The sequence below is a fragment of the Dendropsophus ebraccatus genome, chromosome 15 (genome assembly GCF_027789765.1).
Source record: "Dendropsophus ebraccatus isolate aDenEbr1 chromosome 15, aDenEbr1.pat, whole genome shotgun sequence".
Taxonomy (NCBI): domain Eukaryota; kingdom Metazoa; phylum Chordata; class Amphibia; order Anura; family Hylidae; genus Dendropsophus; species Dendropsophus ebraccatus.
The window spans coordinates 46,320,198-46,342,262 of NC_091468.1; the positions used below are offsets into that span (position 1 = coordinate 46,320,198).

The 22,065-nt window shown below is 41.4% G+C and overlaps 1 long non-coding RNA gene across 1 annotated transcript; it reads left to right on the forward strand.

Moving 5' to 3' along the window:
• The first annotated feature begins 13,465 nt into the window (after positions 1-13,465).
• Positions 13,466-17,222, forward strand: LOC138774110 (uncharacterized). Its single transcript, XR_011360250.1, has 3 exons — positions 13,466-13,644; positions 13,737-16,908; positions 17,059-17,222. It is a non-coding gene; the product is annotated as an uncharacterized lncRNA (long non-coding RNA).
• The last annotated feature ends 4,843 nt before the right edge of the window (positions 17,223-22,065 follow it).

Sequence of the window (22,065 nt, forward strand, 5' to 3'; positions counted from 1 at the left end):
CGCCCTCTCTTTATTCAGACTGATAGAGGCGCTTATTGGTAATAGTCATCTCCTTCACTCTGAAAAGTCTGCTCATTGGACATCTAGGTAGAACGTCTCTGTAGCTGATACCTAACTTGCTGTCGCACCCCCCCGCCCCCCCCCGCTCTGCACCAGGGGAAGCTGCCCTGTCTTCCTATACCCCTGTACCACCCCAGCAGGCATAGTGCCACAATATGTACATTGCCCTGGAACTAATAGTGTTTTAAAATAATAATAAATACCTGACAATGTATTACTGCAGGAACTAGATTGGCCAATGCTTATTATGTTAATTAGTGAACGCCATCTGTCCTTTCTATGTATATAATATTGTCTTTGCTTCCACTGAAGGTTGCATTATGTTGCTAGACGATTAATGATTGGAATATTGTTTCCATACAACTGAAAAGTTTTCTTCCATTGTCTGATCTGCTGCTTGGTATTCTGCAACCTCTTCCTGACATCTGCGCTCATAATTGGCGACATGTTTCATGAGTACTTTCACTGCGGCATCACAGACGCCAATGTCACATTCTGTTATAGATAAGATTTGTTTCATATGATGAATATAGTAATTTTATGCAGTCACTGCTGGGTTTATGCTTTTCTATCATCACGACACAAGAACCTTCTGAAATATTTTTCACCCATAACGTAAAGATTTTTTTATTCACCACCTGTACATATCTGATGACAATTTCATTGGAACCTCTTCAAGGATGAAAGGTTTATGATTTCCATATTTAAGGAGTGAAGTGCCAGGATCAAATAGGATTAAGTGATCAGACCTCCCATGGGATAGTATATTCCTGCACCTGAGCCAGTATATACCATGCCAAGCTCTTCTCATTACTTTCTCATCTGCTGCCAAGAAGCGCACTGAAAGCATATGGAAGTTTTAATTAGCTATAACATAATATAAAGTTGATGGAAATAAAAACATGAGATACTCCTTCTAACTGAGACCCAATGCCATTTAGCAGCCATCATTATGACTTTTTCACATTGCTTTTAGCTTTCCCTGTGGTCTCCGTTGCTGTAACAAACTTTGCATAAATCAGTACTACACTTGAATATAAGAAACTTTTTAATGTATCTTATAGGAGAAAGCATTTCTTTTTTCTCTAAAATTCAGCTAAATTTCTGCTAAAATTTTATGTAATCTGAAAAGACTGCTTAATGCCATCCCGTCATTACATGGAGGTCTAGCATTTCACTATGGGATTTGGTTACATGCTGCCTGTAGAAGTCTATGGAGAGTGGAAGTGTGAAGAGTAAGATGGGAGGGGGATTAAGTTCTTAGCAGAAGCAGTCAATGAGACACGGAGAGACTTCAAAGAGATTAGTGTACATAATAGCTCTCACCTAGGGCTAGATTCACACCTTAGACTGTTCACTACAAGTCTAGAATCTCCTCCATGCTGCTGCTTCTGCTTAGGGTAAACTGTACAGAAACAAAAGAGAAGGATGCTATGTGTGTGGGAGCCATCATAGGAGCTAGTTTCCACCCATTAGATAAGGGAAACAGAGAATTAAGTCCGCTGAGCACAATCTAGTGAAAAAATCCTTATACGTTATATAATATCAAGAAATAGTGAGTTTGTTTTATTACCTTTATTTGCTGCGCTGCTGTTTTGAACTCTTTTAATTTATTAATTCATATGTTGATTAGGTGGTTTGGTGCACAGAGGACAGGACCTTCCCCTCTGCACCAATCCATTCGTCAGCTCCTTCTTCATGGATATTGAGGTGGTGCTCTACAGTGAGGGAACTCCAGATGTTCATCATTGTAAAGTACTTGAATGTTGATGAAGGAGGGGTGTAGTACTGCGGCCAGTGCACCAAACTCCATAATTAGCATATGAATAAAAATTGGACTAAAAAAAAAAAAACCTGCAGCAGATAAAGGTAGGAAACCTACCTTCTTCCTCAGTGTCCCCAGCCCTATTCTATTCTTGAAATATCTATTGACATCTGGGAATTGCTTAGATCTTTTTGTTGGTGCAGGCGGCCATCCTTTCACACTTCTCCCATAATGCTATGTTGTGTTGCTATGAACAAGCTGTAGAATATTATCCATTCTAAAATTAAAGGTGTTACCCAGGCTTTCTTCCTGAAACGACACCACTATTGTGTCCAGTTTGGGTGGAGTTTTTGCAACACAATTCCATTGAAGTAGATGGAGCCTAATTGCAAAAACAGTTATGCTGTTTCTGGATGACAGCAGCAGTCATGTTTTTCTAATCCTTGAAATGCACACATAGAATAGTCATAGACATTTGGAAAAAGTCAACCTCTTGAAGTATTTTTTATGGGTAGGTTTCCATTAAAGGGGTTGGTGCATGACCTGCAGCTTATCTCTTATCTCTCTGGTGGATCCATGGAGAAGGAATAGAGCTGCGGGTCACACATCAACCCGCTGCTCCATTCATAACAAAGGAGCCAGGGCACCAATATAGAGATCCTCAGGGGGCACAAAGGTCGGACCCCCCCATAATCTTATACTAGTTCACTATCCTTTGGATATAGGATAAGTAAAGCCCCTATTACATGGGGCAACATAGAAGAGCAAACAAGTGCTGTCAGCACTGTTTTGCTCCTTGTTCCTCACTTGATGCCGCCGCTATTACACGCAGCAGTGAGCAGGTAAGTGCAGGAAGAAGGGCGCGGGGAGCCGCTGGGGTTTGCCCAAGTGATTGCTAGACCATCCTCGCAGTCCATAGAGGATAGCGGCGGTCTGCTGCTGCCACACCTATTCCACGGAGCGACGGCAGCAAATCGCTGTTATCATAGTCGTTTGTCTTTCAACATATTGAAAGACAAATGACAGCAACGATCAGCCGTCGTTGTTCATGTCGGCTGATCATTGCCTTCTAATACACAGGACATTAATATGGCCGATAATCGTTGTGTGTAATAAGGCCTTAAGTTTAAGTTGGAAAATCTAAGCAAAACATAAAGGCAGATAAGGATTTGAAGGTACAATCTCCACTTATATACAACATACCATGGTAACATATAATATACAATTATATGTCACTGAAGCCCATCATTACTTATGTACACTTTTATTTATAACACGGTTTCATTAATGATAGTTCAGGCACCAGATACAGAAGATGTGACCTTCATAGACTGGTTTGTGCAGTAAGGGGCTGTCTTCTAGCTCTGTCAGGAATTTTTTTCTATGAGAAGTGCCTTAATAATTCTGCAAGAATTGTTCTAATCAAAGCCTGAATTGACGGAATAATTACAGCTGATGAATGGGTGTCACTATGTGGGAATTTTGCAAATTACAAGGGGAAAATGAATATGTCTTTGGCTAAATATCAAGGACGCTACATTCAGAATGGTCTTCAATGTCATTATCCATCTCAATCATGATTATTGCTCTGTGTTATGCATCCAATGAATCTGTGTATTGTTCTACTTGGTAATTGATGTGTGTGGTAGTCATGTGTGGTATTCATAGTCACTATGAGAATTTTAGGGGCTTTCTCCCTAAAATTGAAAGGTGTCAACTTTTCATCTATCCACAGGATAGGTGATATGTATCTCATCTGAGTTGACTGAGAGGTCTGCAAGGTGTTAAAGTGCAGGGCTAGTGGATTGTGCGGTACCACTGTGGCGCTTGTCAAGAGTCCTGAGTGGTAGGCTAGCTCTCCCAAAATCCCAAAAAACATTCCATAGCTACAAGCAGTTAACCCCTTCATACAATATGTTGGCGGTGGCACAAGGAGTCAGAGAAAACCTGTGAAACTTTTACTAAAAGTTCTTTAACCCCTTCGCTTCAGTAATCTGTATAAATACGTTCCTACTGCACATACCCCGTGCAGTAGGAATGTATATATATGTTCCTACACTGACGTGGGCTTTCTGATGTGAGCAGGAGCGCTGTAGAGATAGCGATCCCGCTCACATCTTTGTCCGGGCCGCAGGTAATGAGAGTCAGCTGCGATCCCGCAGCTGAGTCTCATTAACCCCTTAAACGCCGCGATCTACAGCGATGACAGCATTTAAGGTGCTCAGTGACAGGTCAAGCATCTGTCACTGAGTGATTGGGACCCCCGCACCCATGCTGTGGGGGTCCCGATCGCATGTGCCAACAGGCGGGGGTAAGCTCCTTACCTCTGTCCTGTTGGATTGGCGATCTATGTGTAGAGTCTGCTTTCAGGCAGGCTCTATACATAGATCGCTGATAACACTGATCTATGCTATGGCATAGCATTGATCAGTATATGAAATCTAATGATTGCATATTTTACTGTGAAAAAAAAACTGTAATAAAAAAGTTTTTAAAAGTATTAAAAAAAGCTTATAAACCCCCTCCCAATAAAAGTTAAAAAGACCCCCTTGCCTATTATAAAAATATGAATAAATAAACATATTACATATTGTAGCATGCGGAATTGTCCGATCTATTAAAAAATACGGTGAACGGTGCAAACGGAAACAAAAAAAAAAACGCACCAAGATTGCTGATTTTATTAAATTATATATCACAAAAAAATTAAGAGCAACAAAAATTTTTCTGTTACACCAATATGATACTAATAAAAACTGTCAGTTTTCTGCGGCTCCGGCCGCTTGCTTCACTGTGGGCTATGGAAAGCTCTGATGCGGGCGCGCGCTGATGCGCCCGCATTCGAGCTCTGCGGCCGGCCGGATCATCCGGCCGGTACTTAAAGTGAAGCTGTCACCTCCTTTGTGCATTCTGACTTCTTTACACAGGTGTAAAGGGTAAATTTAGCGTTTTTCATACCTTATTTTATATCATACGTCATGGTGTTTGTTCAAGTAAAAAGTTTCCTTTTATCAACTGCAGATTGTATTAAGTGGGCATGACCTCATGGCATTAGCGCCACTTAGCCCCACCAACAACGGCACCGTTGTCCCCGCCCCCTTGGCCAACATAAAGGGGGTGGGGTCTAGACCTTTCGGCCAGCCTGTTCCAATGGCCGGCTAGAGGGCAGGACCAACTGTGGTGTTGTGGGCGGGGCTAAGTGGCGCTAATGCCGCAAGGCCCCGCCCACTAAACACAATCTGCAGTTGATAAAACATTACTTTTTACTTGAACAAGCACCATGACGTATGATATAAAATAAGGTATGAAAACCTCTAAATTTACCCTTTACGCCTGTGTAGAGATGTCAGAATGCAAAAAGTAGGTGACAGTGTCACTTTAAGTACCGGCCGCGATGATCCGTGCACAGACTGGCGTGACCCGGCCGGGGTCATGGAACGGCCGGTCTGTTACGTAGTGTGAACATAGCCTAACACTTTAACTTTTGAAGAAGATGACCCTCTCAGTGTTTACAGGCTGGTTCACTCAGAGGTAGTCACAACTCTGTTATTTTAATATTGCATACTCAGGAAGGCAAGAACACAAGGAACAGGAACAGACAGCAGATCAGGACAGGTATTATACATGTGAAATATCCCACAGATCAAGCACTATCTCTGTAAGATGAATGTAGTTTTAAAGGGGTTATCCAGAATAAGAAAAACATGGCCGCTTTCTTCCAGAAACAGCACCATTCTTGTCCTTAGCTTGGGTGTGGTATTGCTGCTCCATTAAAGTAAATAGAGTTGGATTGTAATAACACACACAGCCTGAGAACAGGGGGGGTGCTGTTTTTGCAAAAAAAAAAAAATTTAGCAGTGCTTTTACTAATCCCGGATAACCCCTTTAACTTATTAAGACCCATGAGAGACCATTATAAGTTGAATCTATTGTAACCTGAGGGACTACAACATATTTTCCTTAATCCTTTTGTATGTTCCTTTTGTTCTGTTCTAATTGGCAAAAAGATTCTGTTGACCTAATTGTACTGAGAATTTGCATAAAGAGAAGAATCTGAATAAACTAATAATACAATTTCCCAGTGGAAAATCGCAGAGTTGTCCTAGAAAACCAGTAAGTATTGTAACTGTATCTTACTAGCATATTTTAAGAGAAAAAAAAGGATACAAAAATGATAATTTCTAGTAGCGATGTATAAAAATACTCATGTAGAGACCAATAATCATCCCTTGGGTGGATGACAATGTGCCACATATACTTGATAACAGGATATCAGATGGAAGTGTGCTTAAAGTGTCACCGCCGTTATAACTTTCAAAGTCTAAATCTACAGTAGATGTGATAGAAAGCAATTTACATCAATTATTTATTTGCACAAGACTAAAAAACCACAGCCTGCAGGAGACTGGACCTGGATACAAGTAAGTACATTTTTGTTTTACAGCATGAGAACAAAAAAAATTGCAAGCTTGCTTTATTTCACATCTACCGTTGATTTAGATTTTGAAAGTTATTATTGCAGAGACACTTTAAAGATAGGTATGTACTGTTTGGGATATATATATATATATATATATATATATATATATATATATATATATCCATTTGCTTTGTTTTGCCCTGTTGTCTTGATTATGACCATCTTATGGCACCCACGGTCAAGCATGCTCAGTTCAACTGAATATTGCTTTCAGTCTCTACTGTGTATGCAAGCAAATGGAATTGTGTGTACTCTCTCGCATAGCAACAGCAGGTTTATAATTCAGTCAGGAGATCATTAAGTGATTAGATCCATGAGGGAGAGAAACAATACAGTGGTGTAGGTCATTTGACCTTACATACAGCTCATTTGTACATATACAAAAAATAAGCAGGAAATAATTTGTATACTAGCTGTTAGGATAGGGACAGTAAGACACAAGGACAGGTCAGACCTGGCACCTGCCCCTCTGTCCCTACCTACTTGCCTCAGACACCCTAAGTAGCAACGGACAACTGGACGGCAGTCCCTGATCTTATCAAAGTGCAACACAGAACAATACAAGACAGACACAACACAATAGAAGGGAAGTCAGAAGTCCGAGTCAATAACAGTTTAGTGGTGCAGTACAAAAATGTGTCCAAGGGGGTAGTCAAATAGTCAGAAGCCAGAAGTCAGATAACCAGAAATACAATTCAGGATAAAAGCCAGGTCAAGATGCACTAGTAAACTAGGCACTATCACAGGCAAGTAATGGGAAACAGGGGAAGGTACTTATGGAACCTGGAGTCCCAGCCCCAGGCATGATTGCGGCTGAGGCTCCAGGTCCTCCAGATACCGACAGCTGGCTGGTGTGTCAGCTGTCAGTCAAGAATCTGTGAACACACCACACCTTATTCTGATTGGCCAGGGGAGAGAAACCCTGGCCACTGCTACAACAAGGAATAGCAGAGTAAGGCAATACACCAGATACTGTCTAGCTGCTATGGATGCCGTTGTCGCGCCCGTAGCAACCAGCCTGAGCGGTTGTTATGTACGCCTTGGCCACACACATTGGCTACACCAGGAGACCAACGCACGGCCCAAGTCCTAACACTAGCCCATATTTTCTAAGATTAGAGGAGTTATTTATGCCAGCGGGCATAAAACTCTTTTTTTTTTAACAAAAATATGTTCAAAATAAGCCTCAAGATCTTGCCTTAAAAAATCACTGAAGCGCCCAGTAACACGCTTTCATTTTTTGTCCACCCCTAAAATATAATTTGTCCGCCCTGAAATGTAAAGAGAGTACATTAATAAACTTTATGTATAATTTGTTTTTATCGCCTTCCAACATCAATTATAAACATTATAAATACAAAAATTCAAAATTACAAAAATAAATATCTAGAACTGGAATGTTAAGTTACAAATACTGGCATGGGGGTCTCCCAAGAGAAGAGCGATTTCTAGCATCCCACAATAGCAGCTGTAGTTGTCAATATTGAAAATTCACTTCAATGGGAGATGTATACCTATGTATACAATGAGCTCCCCCTTGTGGCTGTCGCTGGCAGCCAGAATTGTAACATTCAGCTTTCCTGGGTGAAAGGATGAAACAGGCCGAAACTCTGATTCCTAGAAAGATAAATTGTGATTGAAAGAGAACTATTATGTAAATGTGCACAAGCCAAAAAGACAGGAATGGCTGCACATCGCACCCATGGCTGACACGAAAGCTTATTCAGCTACATTTAAAACCAACATCAGAAGTTAGTATATAATTTGGCCAAACCATATTGCCTCATGTACCACGTGCAGGTCTTCTGATACACATGAGTCCCTAACCAAAAAACATCACTGTGGCGGTCAGCGACCACAATTCCTGCAAAACGTGCGCAAGCAGAGAAGGGGGGCCACGGAATGGCCCTGCAACCCCATTGTCACAGGACCAGACCCTAAAAGGCCCCCCCCAGACCCCACAGGCGCCACCGGCGGAAAAAGTGAACGCCAAGCAACACAAGTGTGAACAAGCTCTTACCTCTCTCTCCATTCCTCTGCAGGTAGAATGGGACAATACTAGGAGATCCTCCCCTTATGTACACAGGTGCTTCCTGCTAATTTGGATCACATGGGTCTTACAAAGCACGAGTGCTAGCCACAATGAAAAAAGGGACAGAATACATAAAATATGCACAAGCCAAAAAGACAGAAATGGCTGCACATCGCACCCATGGCTGACACGAAAGCTTATTCAGCTACATTTAAAACCAACATCAGAAGTTAGTATATAATTTGGCCAAACCATATTGCCTCATGTATTGCCTATTATGTAAATGCATGCTCATTACTTATCTTCCGGTTATCTTCTAAGAATGTAATCCATAAGAATGAAAATATGTCTGTACAGAATGGAAAATGCCAAAGATCAATTTGATCATGAGCGAATAAGAACAGATGCTTAACGCCACATATTTCACTGAATGAAATTTATTAAACATATAACCCAGGAACAAGTCCTTAGCTAATGTCAAGGATAAGGGTTGAGAGAATGGGCCTGATGTTATAGTCTTGTATACCGCAGAAGAGGGAAAATGGAATCTGCTTTTGTTAAATGTCATAGTCATAAAGTCAGAATATCTGAGAGATGAATAGAACCTGCTGGTTGTAAATGAAAGGATCTCTTTTGTAAGAGAGGAGCCTTGTGGTTTATGTAAATGTCTGGTGAGAGTTTTTTTTATAGTACAATTATATTGATGAATAAAGATTGGCACTGATGGATCTCATGCTATACATGTTTTCTTTACAATCTAGCATCTTTGATATGTTCCCTGAAAAGGTTATTCTATTGTAAAGGCTTTTAACAATGGAGAAGATAGACTGATTAGAATTGACAAAACACTTTAAGAGACAGAACAATATAGTTTTCATACCATACCAGAAAATCTGAGTTTACACCTAGGAATAGCAAATCACCTCTAATTGTATTCTGTTCTTTCTTGGAGGGTGAATCATTTGTAGAGAAGCATACAGTACTTACAAGCTAAAATACACACTTAAAGGGAATGTGTAGTCAGAAAATGACCTAATATTTTGATCAAGTTTTTGTTAAACATATGTTTTTTTTTCATTTTACTATTTATATTATAAAATAATCCTGAAATCTTGCAATTTTCATTCTGACCACTAAGTGTGATATTAAGCTGGGTTTTGTGTGGCATTATCCTCTAGACTCAATTACAGTAAATATTGTGACACCATAGATGCACAAAATAGCTGAAGCTCACAGCTCAGTCTTCCCCTCCCTGTAGAATGAGCTCTGCACAGGTCACACAGCATTTCCCAATTTTCTTTTCTGCTCTAGTAAATAAGATCTTGGCCAGTCTATTGTGTCTATATCCATGGGGCTTGAGGTAAAATATTTTTCTAAATGCTAGTAAAATGATCTCAGGCAAGATGACTGCTCCTATAAATATGTATTAAAATTTTTTTTTAAATTACAATCAGAAAATAGATATAGATAATAATTAGAGATGAGCGAACCGGGTTCGGGTTCGAGTTGATCTGAACCTGAATGTTCGGTATTTGATTAGCTGGGGCTGCTGAACTTGGATAAAGCTCTAAGGTTGTCTGGAAAACATGGATACAGCCAATGACTATATCCATGTTTTCCACATAGCCTTAGGGCTTTATCCAAGTTCAGCAGCCACCGCTAATCAAATGCCGCAAGTTCAGGTTCGGATGGACTCGAGCATGCTCCAGGTTCGCTCATCTCTAATAATAATAATATATGTTTCAGTCTAGGCGATACAGTGACTTTAACACCGACAATTCAGTATGCAGTCTATAGGATAATTTGTAGCCCATGGACAGCAAATAGAAAGTAATAGGAGGCTTCAGACATGTGGGAATTCAATTACAGTGTGAAGGCTAAAATATCAAAGCAGAGTGCCGGGAATGTTATTGTGAGGAGAGCAGAGAAGCAGAACCCGGTCTGTTTGCAGTTTCATACATTGATAATTTGTCAAAGAAGTGAACTATTGCAACATTCTTAACATTTCCCGGCTTCCATGTACACTGAACCTATTCTTCTATATGCAGAAGAGATTTGTAAGGATTTTTTATTAGTTTTGACCTCTTTTACTATTATTCATTCAGATAATGCCAACATATTCTGCAGAGCTCTACCAAGATTGTCACCACTCATATCAGCCCCTGTCATCTATTGGGACAGATGCATCTATATTCAGTATCCATTTTTTGGGGGAGGAACGGGGGGCAGAGCAGTGTAGGAGCCAGCTGAGGAACCCGGAAGAGATTCTGCCTCACACAAAAAGAACATAGAAACTCCAGGCAGATGATGTCCTAGGATGGATCTGAACCCAAGACCTTGCATTGCAGGGTACTGAGCCTTACCCTTCCTCTTTACCATCCTTCATCTTTGTCTCTTTTCCCTTCCCTCTTTTTTTTTCTTCTTACTATACCACAGGTTGGTAGATTATACCCTTGCGTCTATAGATAAAGAAGCCATACTATGAAACGGTTTGCATTCTGATAAACCAGGTGCATTTTTGTTAAATGTGGCCCATAATGTTACTGATCATACTCGGTGAATGTTGTAAGTAAAAGAAAAGCCTGAATGTTGAGTTGTTATCATGTCATGTATCAGGAAAAAAATTATAATAAACAATCAAAAATCCCATCCACACCAAAGTGGCAACATTAAAAGCTACAGATCACAGCTCTACAAAATAAGTCCTCAAAAGAGAATTGTAACTTTTTTAAAAGCAATAAAAAATGTATGTTAATATGGGCATCGTTGTAATGGGATTGACCTACGAATCAGTTTCAGCGCAAAGTGCTCTACGTAGAAATACCCTCCCTCAAATGTTACATTGTTGCCTTTTTATTCACTGTATATTTTATGGTAAAATGAAAGGTGTCATTACAAAGTGCAACTGGTACTGCCCTTGAATGGCTCCATAAATGGACAAAATAAAAAAAAGTTATGGCTCTTAGAAGGCCAAGAGTTAAAACAAAAACACAAAAAGAAATATTGTCTGTGTCCTTAAGGAGTCAATCAAGAAAAAAACACACCCTTTAACTCCAATAGCTGGTCTATGTTGTGTCTAAGGGACTGGTGAGAGAGTGTGATGTGTGCCCTCCTACATGATAGAGAAGCGCTTATTAGTTATAGCCTATAACTGGTACAGGATCCTTCTTCAACCAGTCAGAGGTTATTGCATAATGAGGTGCCCAACTGGAAAGTGCTGAACCATGAAGGAGAAACTTGTTCAATGTTGGAGAGGGAGCTTTTCAAGAAGGTACCTCTATATAACAGGGCATGGCTGAAAAAGCCATTAAACTCACCCACTATAATGACCAACAGGGAAGACTGAGCATGTGCCAATGAAGAGCACTATTTAGTCTGTACTGCTGCTTCTGTAGATAGAAGAAGGTGTATTCTCCATTCCCCACTTCTCACAGACACCTTATGCTGCCCTCAGTGTCCGACTGGGGTATCTGGGGCCCACCAGAGGAAATGATCGTGGGGTCCCACTAACAAAGAACCAGTGAGAAACAACATGTCAGTTAGTGGTAGTGCAGGTTCTAAAGCTGGGGGCCCACCGGAAGATCCCCCGATCCTATGGTAAGCCAGTCCGACACTGGCTGCCCTCACTACCTCTTTTTCCTGCCCATTTGTGTTCCTGTAACCCATTTTCACACTCTGCACCATTACAATTGTGGCATCACCTGAAACCATATGGCCACTGGCCACCACAGGTCGCCATGGCTGAGTCTGCATGCAGTCATTGCACTTAACAATTGCAGCTATTAAATTAACATAAATAGCCTATTAATAATTAATAATAATAGCCTATTTTACTGTTGTTCCCCGCTAGTCTCCCCCCACTTTTTTTTGCTGACATGTGGTGATAAAAAAAGATCCCTGTCCACTGTCATTGAGGCTCCTAGGGCTCATTCTCCACTGTGTATTGTACATCTCACTTGGGCTATAAAACCACCGCTGCACATGATACACACTTTCAGGCACTACTACACTACGAATAAACAACGGCCACTGCTTGACACGTTCCTGCGGCCAATACTACCATATTGGCCGCAGGAACATCATCTTATTTTATTTGGATTGCAGGCACATTTGGGTGTGCCTGCAAATCAATTAACCATTGAGGTCCATGTAGTGTATAGTCGTCAGAACAGCCAAACATTGTTTTGACAGAGCCGGAACAATGGACGTTGTTCCTGCATTAGCGGCCACAAGTAATTGACATGTTAATTATTTGTGCAGCTGTGAGGGAACAACTGATGTTGTTCAATACTGTGTATGAAAAACAGCCATTGTTCCCATGAAGTGCAATGAAGTGCATTACTTAAAGGCAAGAACGGCCATTTTACTGAAGGTCAAGTACAGAACCTAATCGTGCTCTTATTGCACAGCTTAATGCATTTTTACCTTGAATTTCAGGGACTTTGCATTGTGGTTATTGCAATGTGGATATAATAGGTAACAGACATTTAAACACGTGGAGGGATAGGATCATATTCTATCTAGTAGTAAATCATAGCAACCAATCTGAGCTCAGTAAGATGAAAGCTCGGCTCTAGTTGGTTGGTATGGGAGAAAAACCAGAGATTTACCAGTAGACAGTTATTAATGGACTCTCCAGTAGTGAGATGTCTCCCCTGTTCCATCTTGTGCTGTAAAGTCACCTGAGGCTGTACACAAGATACACTGTCACTAATATACCATTACTTCATCATCATTGTTACTATTTACATTTTACTGCCCAGGACCCCTCACCCCCTATAGGTGATCATGTGATGACAGCTCTTATAATGGGGACTCATAAGTATCATAAGTGACCATAGCAACCAATCAGATCATTGCTTTGATTGTCAAACCTATAAGCACTAACCTGATTGGCTGCCACATTTATTGACCCCAGCAACCAATCAGATCATTGCTTCAACTGTCAAAGCTACAAGCACTAACCTGATTGGCTGCCACAGTCATTGACCCTAGCAACCAATCAGATCATTGCTTCAACTGTCAAAGCTATCTATAAGCACTAATCTGATTGGCTGCCACGGTAGTAGTACAAACAAAGTGATGTCACCATGCCTCTGGTTGTCATGACAACATCTCAAGGAACAAAGAAGCATGGATCAGATATACAGATCTCATACACAGCTTGCTGCCACCACACTATATTCATTACAGGAGCATCCTTTGTCTCCTTCTACAAAGACATCTCCTCCTGGGACACGGTTGGAACAACATCCTACATGTGTATGTTGAGCGCCACAGGATGAAGACCACTGAACTACAATACAGGTAGGTCTATCTGGGCTCTGATTGGTTGCTATGGAAACAATGGTTGTTCTGGTAGAGAGTTTTGATACGAATGATTTTTCTTTCTTTTAAAGATGCCGAGCAGAGAAGTGAGAGAGAATGATCCTGAGGAAAAGACTACAGGTGACGTCTATCTAACATTACTAGAGGGGGACTGGGCAATTTTGATTTAGACACTGGTTGCCTTAGGCCTCATTCACACTATGACACAGATTTACATAAATCCTGCCTTCTATCAATTACAAAGGGAGGGTGTGCATGCCTCTGCTCTCCGCTTAAAGAATTGACATGTCAATGTAGCCGTATGTATGTATCAATATTGTTTATGAGGGGATAGATGACATTATCTCTGGTCACGTGCCATAGTATTATTTTTGTAAAATTTGTTGGGCAAGATAAAAAAATATTCTTTTCAGTACATCATTTGGAAAAAGAAACAGAATACCACTAAACATGGCACACAATGTAGGGTTTCAATTTGTAAAACATTGTATTGGTGGGAATAACATTCTAATAAATGTCCTGGGACAAGGGATAATCCACTAAGGGCAATATGCCAGCTGGAGATACAGACTGTTACAGTGCCCATCATTGAAAAAGAAGACCTGGGAGAGAAGAAAGACTGTTATGATACCCATGATTTCTCAGTACAGACTACCTACCAAATATTGCGCATATGAATGTTGTATGCTGTATGATAGTTGTGGCGTATGTCTATGATCATGTGCTAGAAGAAGCTGTGGGTTCTGTTCTGCAAGAATGGTGAGAAGAAACTTCAACAACAAAGAAGACTTGGAGAGAGGACTACCCTCCATGGGCAAGGAGGCGGCTCAACATGAAGATGGGTACGTTATCATACCCATCAATTCTCACCACAGGCTATCTTTAAAATATTGCACATGTGAATGTTGTATGCTGTATGATAGTTGTGGCCTATGTCTGTGATCATGCGCTAGAAGTAGCTGTCCAGAAAGAAAATGACCAACAATGAAGACCTGGGAGAGAGGACTACCCTCTATGGGCAAGAAGTCAGTTAATTATATAGACTGTTATCATATCCATCTCTTCTCACGACAGGCTATCTTACAAATATTGCACATGTGAATGCTGTATGCTGTATGATAGTTGTGGCCTATGTCTGTGATCATGCGCTAAAAGTAGCTGTGGATTCTGTTCTGCAAGAAGATGCAGTCCCCAGAAAGATCATTGAACACGAAGACCTGGGACAGATGACTACCCTCCATGGGTGAGAAGTCAGCTAAAGACGAAGATGGGCATGTTATTACACCCATCATTCTTTACCACAGACTAGCTACCAAATATTGCGCATATGAATGTTGTATGCTGTATGATAGTTGTGGCTCATGTCTGTGATTATGCGCTAGAAGTAGCTGTGGCCAGAAAGAAAATTGACCAACAAGGAAGACCTGGGAGAGAGGACTACCCACCATGGGCAGGGAGCCAGCCAAAGATGAAGATGGGTATGCTATCATACTCATAATTTCTCACCACAAGCTGTCTTCCAAATATTGCGCATGTGAATGCTGTATGCTGAATGATAGTTGTGGCCTGTGTCTGTGATCATGTGCTAGAAGTAGCTGTGTATTCCTTTATGCAAGAAGATACAGTGGCAAGAAAGAAAATGAACAACAAAGACGACCTGGGACAAAGGAAGGAGACAGCTAAAGATGAAGATGGGTATATTACCATACCATCATTTATCACCACAGGCCACCTTCCAAATATTGCACATGTGAATGTTGTATGCTGTATGATAGTTGTGGCCTATGTCTGTGATCATGTGCTAGAAGTAGCTGTGGATTCTGTTCTGCAAGAAGATGCAGTGGCAAGAAAGAATATGGACAAAGAAAGAAGACCTGGGACGGATGACTACCCTGCATAGGCAAGAAGCCAGCTAAAGATGAAGATGGGTTTGTTATCATACCATCATTCTTTACCACAGGCTATCTTCCGAATATTGCACATGTGAATGCTGTATGCTGTATGATAGTTGTGGCCTATGTCTGTGATCATGTGCTAGAAGTAGCTGTGGTTTCTGTTCTGCAAGAAGATACAGTGGCCAGAAAGAAAATTAAAGAAAAAAGAAGACCTGGTACAGAGGACGACCCTCCTTTGGCAAGAAACCAACTAAGGCTATGTTCACACTACGTAAGTTTCCGGCCGTAGCGCGTTCCGTGAATAAGCGGCCGGAGACTTACGTAGTTTGCGTATAATGGAAAGTATCCGAAGTACGGCTGCACAGTTCACACTACGTCCGAACTTATGCCCGGATCGTACGCGGCGTCGTAAAAAATGAAACAGACCATTGTTTGTGGACGAAAATGCTGTAATTTACGCCCGTAGCGTTACATGCGGTCCCGTACGTAGTGGTGATTTCTTCATTTTTGCAGCTTTTTGTGCCGATCCGAAAGGTTCTGTGGGGTGTCCGGGGCTAGGCGAAGATTTCCAAGTAAAAGACCGCTGTCAGATCGCTACGTAGGGCGCTCGGGAAGCGTAAGTAGACTTTGGGCGTAAGTTCGCGCTCCGTACGTAGCCGGCCGCAAGTAGCGTAAATCTCCGTCCAGAGTTTACCGTGTATATGTCCGGCCGCGAAAATATGCGACCGGACATATACGCAATGTGAACATAGCCTAAAGATGAATGAAGATTACCATCAGCCACTGTGTTGTGGCTGATGTGTGGGTCGTGTTATAGGGGTAGCTATGGTATTCTTTTTTGTCAAATGATGTATTGAAAGAATAAAAATGTGTTAACACACAACATCTGGGGTAGGTGAATGTCCTCTATGGACAAAATGTCATCTACAGGTTAGGGCCGGTATTGTGCTATCTTTTCTTACCTATGCCTATCTCATGTACATATGTATGAATGTGGGTTGTTCTATAGGTAACGTAAAAGATGATGTCGTATATAATGAAATACATGTGGTAGTCTAGATTTGGCTGTTAGCGTGACATTTGTAGTGTGTGGGATTGAAAGATCTAACTATCTTTTAATGTTTCTCTTTCATGGTGAGCTGAAAAGAGAAACTGCGCTCTGGACGGCACATACGACTACTAAAAGCTTCTGTGGCGTTCCTGAGACTCTGGCCCTCAATAACAAATTGAACAGAAGAACACAAGGACACAGTCTGATGTTAGTTGGGGAAAGATCAGAAGCAATATGTGAAAATATAACTTTACTGAAAGAGTAGTAGATTCTTGGAACAAGCTCAAAGCAGATTTGGTAGGTAACTGAATGTAAACCTGCTTGGAATACACATATAGCTATCCTAGGATAATAATAAAGGAAACAATAGCTTACTAGATGGACAATTGGCTTACTAGATAGACTAGTTGGTGTTTTTCTGCTGACAATCTTCTATGTTTCTTACAGCAAGTTTAAACCAGAGGATGGTGGAGCAGTATCTGGAGCTTGGATTACCACGCAGCTATGACCGTCCAGTCAGACGTGGTTGTTCGGCCAAGTGTGATGGAAGAAGATCCCAAACTCTTGAGATGCAATCCCACCATCCGGATTATTGTAAATTAAAAATACTGAATGCCTCATTTGTGTCATTTGTTTTATTGAATCTGACCTGAGAGCTCATGAACACAGTAGAATTTTTGGGAATGTTTTCTAAATTTCAAATTTCACCATCTATATTATATAATGATCCTGAGATCTTTAGTTTTATTCACTTGGTTTAAAGGTCCCAATATACTTTACACTTCAGTCGGTGGACAGTTCCTGGCACGGACAGAGGTGGCAGCAGGGAGCACTGTGTGATAAATCTGCTGCATTCTTAGACTGTTTAGTCTAAATGTACACTCTCCAAGAATTAGAGTTTTTATTTGGCCCTCTGTGTGTCATTAGCTTAATAGCCAATGTCAAAGAAAATCCATGTATGGACCAATCCTTACCTGAGGGCCTCCTCAGAATCACGATTTGTCTTTTGCTACTAGTTTATAGCCCCCAAACAAGCAGAAATAAAGCCAAAAGAAATCATGTTCTAGAGCTGAAAAAATGAACGGATTGAGATATATATGTATATATATATATATATATATATATATATGGGAAAATATTTATTAGTATTTAGTATAACTTGTAACTTATTGATTTCCTGCCCATTATGTGTTAAGGAGTCCAGTGGGCGGTGTCACTCAATGTACTGGACTCCTTAGGCTACGTTCACACAGAGCAAAAGGGGCGGATTACGCGAGAAAATATTTCCGCCTCAAATCAACTGACGCTGAATTCCGAGCAGAATATAAGCAGAATGTAAGCAGAATCCCTGCGTATTCCGCTAGGAAAGTGTTCAGCTTGTAATCAGCTCTTGACAAATTCAGTGCGGAATACTCGAGGAATCCGCGCTGAATCCGCATGCATTCAGCCCTTAGGGCTCGTTCACACAGAGCAAAAGCAGCTGAATTTCTGCGCTGAATCAGCGCTGAAATTTCAGCCGTTAAAATAGCTAATTTCCATTGTGTTGAATGGAAATTCTGCTCTGCAGTTCACACGGTGGAATTTCCGCACTGAACTAATCTGCTTTCCGCCAGAAGAATGAACATGTTCATTCTTCCGCTAGCGGAAGCCTTTACAAACCAATGGGGCTCTGATTTTCTGTTTCAGCACGGAATACGCGCATATTCAGCGCGGAATACAAGCGTAATACAAGCAGAAATTACGCGCTGAATCAGCGCGGAAATTGGGAAAAAAGGGGGGGAGGAGGATTCTAGTATATATTCTGGTATAGTCTAGTTTACTCGCCAAATACTCGCTGAATTTCAGCGCTGAATGCATGCGGATTCAGCGCGGATTCCTCCAGTATTCCGCGCTGAATTTGTCAAGAGCTGATTACGAGCTGAACACTTTCCTAGCGGAATACGCAGGGATTCTGCTTACATTCTGCTTATTTTCTGCTCGGAATTCAGCGTCAGTTGATTTCAGGCGGAAATATTTCCTCGCGTAATTCGCCCCTTTTGCTCTGTGTGAACGTAGCCTTAGCATGGAAACAGAGATTTCAATTAATAAATTACAATTTACACTAAATCTTTTTCCATAAAGATACATATCAATCTGCTCAGCTCCCTCTTCTCTATAACATGATGCCGATTAAAGGTACCATTTCGATGGTGACATGTTCCCTTTAAGGGGTTTTCTGAACTTCAAAACAACAATGTGCTGTGTACAGTGTTTGGGTAACTCTGTGCCCCTCCTAGAGGATTAATGGAGGGGCAATCCGTACTTGCGTCTCCTCACTAATAGGTGACTTAGGTCCTGAAGATTGTAGCGGGTCCCAGTAGGTATACCCCCAAGATCAGATATTCTGAGAATAGGGGTTAACTTGTTATCATGGGACAACCTCTTCTAAACAGCCCAATGTGTCATGAAAACGAGGAGAAATTTTGTTTGGGCATGGACATTTTTGAAAATTTATATACATATATGAAAAATATATATATATATATATATACATATATGAAAAATATAAAAATTGTGAAAACAAACAACAAAAACAAAAAATCCTATAGACCTGCTATAGATTATTATTATAGATTATTACCTGCTACCTAGGCTCCTGACGTCTATTTGTCTCCCGGGGCTCTCACACTATGATCATTTTATAATTCAGGTTAACCCCTTAAGGTCAAAGCCAATTTTCGTTTTTGCACTGTGCGCCATAGCGCTTGCATTTTTTCACCTAAAGACCCACATGAACCCTTATTTTTTGCAAAACCAATTGTACTTTGCAATGACAAACATTATTTGTCCATAACATATGCTGCGAAACTGGAAAAAAAATCATTTGCGCTGTCAAATGGAAAAAAAAAGGAATTTGTTTTGATTTCGGGGAGTTTTGCATTTACGCCATTCTATGGTAAAATTGACTTGTTATGCATGTTCCTCAAGTCGTTACGATTACAACGATATGTAACATGTATAACTTTTCTTGTATCTGATGGCCTGTAAAAAATTCAAACCATTGTTAATAAATATATGTTTGTAACGCCTGGAGTAGTGGATCCACTGGACCGTCACTAGCGATGGCACTAACCTCACCAGGGAACGGAGTCTAAGGGGCCACTGGTTTTCACCAGAGCCCGCCGCAAGGCGGGATGGACTTGCTGCGGCAGGCGACCCCCAGGTCGCTACCCCTGGCTTGGTTGCTAGTGACGGCAGGCGAGGCGTGGCAGGAGCAGTAGGCAGGAGACGGTGCTGGCAGAGGTCTGTAGGCGTAACCGCAGGTGACAGGCTGAACACAGGAGCAATAGTGTAACAGAGGAGCAGGAACCAGGAACAAGGACTAGGGACCAGGTAGCGGACAGGAATCAGGAACAAGGACTAGGGAGCTGGGCCAAACGCTATGGGAAGCATGTAGAGGCTCCAACACCTGGAAGGGGGCAGGGCTGGAACTTATAGGGGAGTGATTGACATACAGGCCAATTAGGAGCGCACTGCCCCTTTAAATGCGAGACAGCCGGCCCGCGCGCGCCCTAGGAGGCGGGGACGCGCGCGCCGGCCGGCACAGCGACGGACAGGAGCGCGGTGAGGTGAGGCCCCCCCCCGGGGCCGAAGCAACAGCAGCGCCGGGTCCCTGCCTAAGGACACCGGCTGCTGCAGATGCAGGAGAGAGGGTGCGGCGGCGGTCCGGAGCACGGAACGCCGCCGTGGCCCTAACAATGTTCCTTAAAATCGCTCTATTCCCAGGCTTATAACGCTTTTATCCTTTGGTCTATGGGCTGTATGAGGTGTCATTTTTTGCGCCATGAAATGTACTTTCTATCGGTACCTTGATTGCGCTTATGCAACTTTTCTGGATTTGATGCGACCAAAAATGCACAATTTTGCACTTTGGGATTTTTTGGCGCTTACCCCATTTACCGTAAGAGATCAGGAATGTGATTAATTAATAGTTTCGGCGATTACGCACGCGGCGATAGCAAACATGTTTATTTATTTTTATTTATAACATGGGAAAAGGGGGGTGATTCAAACTTTTATTAGGGGAGGGGGCTTTTTTTATTAATAACAACACTTTTATTTGTACTTTTACACTTATACTAGAAGGGGACTTCTAGTATAAGTGCACTGATCTCTAATTCAGTGCACTGATCTCTCATTCAGATCTATGCTGCATAGATATGCAGCATAGATAGGCACATCGATTGCTTCTGGCTGCTGCAGCCGGAAGCAATGGAGTGCCAAGCCGGGATCAGTGCCATTTAGTCGCTGACCCCGGATGGGGTAAGATATGTGGATTGCTCCTCCGGGACACAGGGAACGGCTGCATCGAGTAATCGGATGCAGCTGTCAACTTTGGCGATCGGACCGTGCCCGCTAATAGCCGTGGTCCCGGGCTACCAGCGGCACCCAGGACTGCGGCGGTTCAGAGCACGGCCGCTGTGCGGCCCTGCTCTGAACACATGGAGGCAGCCCTGGACGTACGGGTACGTCCAGGGTCACCTAGGTTCTTGTAATTGTATAGAAAATCGCATACTCTTCCTTCTAGAAGTTTAGGATAATTTATGTCTTTGGCACTGAAAAACTAGAAAAAAAACAGTAAATGCAAAACTCAATAATGCATTCACATAGTGGAGCTAATTAAGCAAGGCGTCAACATCACATATAACCGCCAATACTGTAGTGAGTCCCCCAGGAGTCAGACCCACAAACCATGAAACAGACGCACTATAATTGTGACATAAATCATCTGGCTCCTATGTAAATGGACTGATGATCGTTTTACTCTTTTACTAATTACCGTGGTTTTCTGTACCGCTTGTTATAAAGGGCTTCAGAACTCAGAATCACCTTCTGTATTTGATGGTTTTCTTCTCTTCCTCTGTGGCAGGCAATAGCTTTGTTAAAGTTGCTTAAATTATTGCATTGCACTAAGATAATAGCAGGTCATAAAAAAGAAAATCATACATTAACACATAATATGAATTTTAAACAGCAAAATTATTATTAAATTCAGCAACTAGACTGTTAATTTTCTAACGTTTCTTTTTCAGTTTTATACTGTTCCTTTAAGAGATCCTTAAAGTGATACTAAGACCAGGTTCACACTACATTTTGCAATCCGTTTTTTTCATCAGTTTTTTGGAAAAAAAAACGGATGAAAATGGCTGAAAAAAACTGATGCATTTGTGTGCATACATTTGATCAGTTTTACCGTTGACTGTAGTCAATCTCATTTTTGTGTCCAGGGGCGTAGCTAGGATTCATAGGGCCCCATAGCAAAAAACTTTATGGGGCCCCCCTCCCATATATATATATATATATATATATATATATATATATATATATATATAAAAATATATACACATATATATACATATATATAAATACTCGGTGATGTGGCAAAAGAATTCTCTTGTGGCCAGAGGCAGAATC